Here is a 5,134-nt window from a genome sequence, read left to right on the forward strand (position 1 = left end):
TGGAGTCCAGCCAAGTTGACACATCTTCAACTATCACATGGTGCAATCATAAAGCACTCAGCTGCTAACCAAAACCCAGTTCAAACCCACTAGTGGCTCTGTGGGAGAATACGCTGGGAATCTGCTCCTAGGTTACTGCACAGCAAACGCTGTGGGGCAGGCCTGCTCTGTCCTGTAGAGTTTCTGTGAGCTGGAACTGACTGGACGGCCCACAATGGCCACAGCGTATCTATACACACATGCTCTTTATGGTGTTCATTCTTTCCAAAGGTCCATCCTCCCACGTGGGATCAACTCCTTCAGCCAAGAGACCACCTTTAGTATTTCTTGTAACATGGGTTGACCAGTGACCAATTCCCTCAGCTCTTGGGTATCTGGAAATGCTTCTAGCCCACTGTCATTTTTAAAGGATATTTGTATCCTGTAGAGGGGAAGTTCATTTGTTCGTTTAGTATTTTAAAGATGTCATCCACTGCCAAATGGCTTTCATAATTTCTAGGAAGAACTCCTTCCCTTTCAGGAATTCTAGCTCATCCAGTCTTCGTTCACTTTCACAGCTCTCCAATGTCTTCAAAAATATAATTCTTATAATTTATCTTCTTATTGTTGCAAGTGGGAAAAATTGGTTTCCACCAACTTTCACATCCTACTCAGAAGATGAAATCACGTTTGGAGTTGAGCAGAAACCAAGCTAGCATTTTCTCCTTCCTTCGTCCCTCTTTCCCTTTTTAAATTGTTCTCTTTGTTGTTGTTGTTGTTGTTGTTTTTTTCACTCATTTTTCATCAACATTGTGAGGCATAATTTATATCCCATAAAACGCACACATTTTAAGTGTACAGTTTAATCAGATTTGACAAATGTATGCAGCCATGTAACCAACCCCCGAATAAGGTACAGAGCAGTTCCATCATCCCCCAAAGTCCCCCATGCCCCTCTGCAGTCAGTCTCCTCTTCCCACTCCCAGCCCCAGGCAACTGCTGGTCTACTTTCTGTCACTATAAATTAGTTTCACCCACTTCAGAATTCCTCTAGAATTTGGAACTTTCTCAAGTGAATCATGGAGTATATACTTTTTTCTGTCTGGCTTCTTTCACACCACATAATTTTGAGATTTGCCTTCACTGTGCTGTTTATTAATAGTCTGTTCCTTTTTTAAGTATTTTATTCCATTTATTGCTGAATTACATGCCACTGTATGGATAGATTAATTTATTCATTCACCTGCTGATGGACATTTGGGTTGGTTCCAGTTTTTCACTTTAAAATCAGAAATGCTGTGGGTAGTTTTTTGGTACATCATGTAAGTGACGCTCATCCCTGTGAACAGAGCAGAGCTCTGGGCCTCATGGAGGCTGCAGCCTCATGGGGGAGACTCATGTTGAACAAGTCGTTTCAAGCGTGACAGGTGCAGAAAGGCAAGCACAGGTTGTCATGGGCACAGACAGCAGGAAGACCTAGTTTAGTCCAGGGCATCAGGAAAAGCCTCCCCAAAGAAGCACTTGAGATGAGAATCAAGAATGACCAGGAAGATGAAGGCAGGAGCTGGGATGTTCTAGAAAACTCAGCAGCAGAAGGAAAGTCATGGAACATTCACACAGTGAGGCAGCCACTGTGATAGACATAGTAAAAAAGTATTATTTCATTTAGTCCTCAGAACAACTATGAGAAGCGTATTAGCCCCATTGTACAGCAGAGGAGTCTGAGATTCAGGGGGATGAGATAACATGCCCAAGGTGACAAGTTCAGGATTCTGCTCAGACTGCAAACCCAGTTCTGTTTGGCTCCAAAGCTCCATTTTCCCCATAACCTGAGGCCATCTGTTGAGGTGCCTCATAAGATTTACTGCAGGAAGAATAGAAAGGAAGGGGCAGATCAAAGAAGGACCAACACATCCCAGACACATGCTGTTTTTGTTAGGTGGCATCAAGTGGTTTCTGACTCATAGTGACCCCATACACAGCAGAACCTGATCCCACACCAGTTCTATGATCCTTGCTATACTGGAGCCCATTATCGCAGCCACTGTGTCAATCCATCTCATTGAAGGCCTTCCCCTCTTTCGTCGACCCTCCCCCTTACTAAGCATGACATCCTTCTCCAGAGAATGGTCCCGTCTGACAACATGACCTAAGTAGGTGAGACAAAGTCTGGCCATTCTCACTTCCAAGGAGCATTTCAGCTGTACTTCCTCCAGGACAGATCTGTTAGTTCTTTTAGCAGTCCATGGTACTTTCAGCATTCTTCTCCAGCACCACAACTCAAAAGCATCAACTCTTCTTTGGTCTTCCTTATTCATTGTCCAGCTCTTACATGTATATGAGGCAATTGGAAATATCTTGGCTTGTTTCAGGCACACCTTAGTCCTCAGGGAGACATCCTTGCTCCTAAGCCCTTGAAAGGCACATAATGGCCCCTAAAACAAAGTCCTTGTTGAATTAATGTTGTTGTTGTTGTTATGTGCCGTCAAGTCAGACCCCACTCGTAGAGACAACTCCTTGGGTTTCCAAGGTGGTATCACTACGGAAGTAGATTGCCCAACCTTCCTTCCAAGGAGTGGCTAGTGGGTTTGAACTGCCAGCCTTCTGGTTAGCAGTCAAGTGCCTTAGGCACTATGCTACCAGAGCTCCTGAAGAATGAATAGATGTCGAAGAAAGGAAACCCTTTAGCTTATTGTTTGTTTTTCCCCATTTTTCTCTAGTCCAGTGTTTATAAAATAAAAACAGAGTCTTGTCACTGACAAATGTACCAAATCCTATCCATTCTGATCTTACAATGTCACAGTATATAAATGTAGACTCTGGTTTTTTTTTTTTTTTTTTTTGTGGTCAGAGACATCAGCTAGAAGAAAGCAGGATGGGAGAAATACCAAGAGGTGTTTACAAATAAAGGGCAGAGTGATGTATCAGTTAACCAAAGCAAGATAAATAGCACTGCCAATTAACTTTATTTTCTCAGAGGCAGTGAGCAGAGACCATCACCTGAACAATGAAAGCGTCACATTGAGCTTTCATATTTGGTGTTGTCTGCATGTAATTTGTTCTTCCTACATAGAAATACATGTTATTAATGAGGAGATGTGATTAGAATACTGGAGGCTCACTTTGATGGAAGACACACTAGTGGGAACGTAACAATGGATGGAGATCAGGGACAGTCTCTCTCTAATAAACTCACAAATTGAGGGACCACAGTCTGCTTAAGAATGAGTGGAGGGCATGTGGGCAGGGATTACAATGTTTAGAAGATCAAGACCACCTGCCTGGGGTGCTGGCCTCACAGACGTAGTAAATAGCTAAAATGCATCAAGAGCTTACTGTATACCAACTGCACTAAGGTGTTTTACATATTTTGATTCATTTCATCCTCAAACAACTGAAGAAGGGAGATGATCATATTATCCTCCTTTAGAGATAAGGAAACTGAGGCTAAAAGAGGTTCAATGACTTGGTCCAGGAGTCCTTTCTGCCCTTCACTGAAGCCCTTGATCCGTCCTGCCTCTGCACCTCGGAGGGGCTGTTCAGTTTGTCATATTATAGTGGCTTGTGTCATGATTCTGGAAACTAAGCCACCGGTATTTGAAATTCCAGTAGGGTTACCATGGTGGACAGTCTTCAGCAGACTTTCCAGGCTCAGACAGACTAGGAGGAAAGGCCTAACAATCGGTTTCTGAAAATCAGCCAGTGAAAACCCTATTGATCACAGAATGTTGTCTAATTTTGGCTCACTTACTTTGACACATCACCAGAAGGACAAATTGCTGGAGAAGAACTTGATGTTCAGTAGCGTGGAGGCCAGCGAAGGCAAAGGAAACCCTCCATAACATGGACTGACACAGTGGTGGCCACAGTGGACTCAAACATACCAGTGATCAGGGAGCAACGTTTCATTCTGTTACATACAAGTGTCCATGAGTTGGAGCTGACTCGATGGCACCTAACAATGACAGCACCTACACCTCACAGGGGACAGGAGCGGTGATAGCATGGGGATCTCCCAGACTGGAGGACCTGAGAAACCCTCTCCCACATGGACAGAGAACCCTGTGTCCTGGGGGCTCCATGAGGCACTCCTCATAGTCAGACACAGAGAGAGAACCTTAACATTCTTAGGAGGCATGTGTCCATTCTTCTACTTTGATGGAAAGAAAAACTGAACCCCAGGGCAGGGACATTAGGGGCAATTAGGGCTCTGAGAAAAAATACCATCTTCAGGGACTCACCCTGAGTACTGAGGGATCAAGGTGAGCCACCAAGGAGACAGTGTCTACATGACAGTAGAACTAACAGGAAACAGGTCTGTCATGCTTATTATGTGCCCGGCACTGTTATGACCACTTTTAGAAAGACTAACACATTTAGCCTCCAAACCACCCTGAAGGATAGGTACTATTAATGTGCCCATTCTACAGATGAGGAAACTGAGTCACAGAGAGGTTAAGAGACTATTCAAGGTCACTTAGGCCCATAATCTCACCCTCTGAGCTGAGCCAGTGTACCCCTCACATTTTGCATGAGAGCTTTCTACCTTCCAGGGTCTCAAAACTCCTCCCCTGCTTCCTTCTTTGCTTATTCATAGCTTTCCTTCCCTGTAGGATAACCCACATCCCACATTCCCAGGATCCTCCTGACTCTGCCTCTTTCTTTTAAATCCTGTGAAATGACACTGCTATCCAGGAGTCCAGGGTAGTGCCATTGGTGACCATGCTCAGCTGGTAACTGAAAGGTTAGGTGCTCGAATCCACCCAGAGGCACCCTGGAAGAAAGGCAGGGAGATGGGCCTCTGAAAACTCAGCTACTAGAAACCCTGTGGAGCCCAGTTCTACTCTGACACATGTGGGGACGCCATGAGTCAGCTGACGCCATGGCAACTGGCACTGGTTTATCTTAGTGTTTCCGGGCATGTGTGTAAACACTTGGCTTAATCTCGAGTGTGACCATGAGTGACTTTGTATGACGCAGTGGTTAAGATATGGGCTCTGGACCGAGTAGTTGATCCTGTGGGCTTGGGACCATAGTCGCAGGGGACATCAAGCTCAATTGGCATAACATACTATACCAAACATTGTTCCACCTCCTACTTTGGCGAGTAGCGACTGGGATCTTAAAAGCTAGCAAGCTGCCATCTAGATGCAAC

At 44.7% G+C, this 5,134-nt stretch overlaps 1 protein-coding gene across 1 annotated transcript in view; it reads left to right on the forward strand.

Annotated features, from left to right (window-relative positions):
• The window catches only part of CCDC60 (coiled-coil domain containing 60), a 231,516-nt gene that overhangs the window by 31,100 nt on the left and 195,282 nt on the right, over nt 1-5,134 (forward strand). The window lies entirely within an intron of this gene.

This window comes from Orycteropus afer, unplaced genomic scaffold (genome assembly GCF_000298275.1).
Source record: "Orycteropus afer afer isolate SDZICR_OR568_19922 unplaced genomic scaffold, OryAfe1.0 scaffold00048, whole genome shotgun sequence".
In the NCBI taxonomy this organism is placed as follows: Eukaryota; Metazoa; Chordata; class Mammalia; order Tubulidentata; family Orycteropodidae; genus Orycteropus; species Orycteropus afer.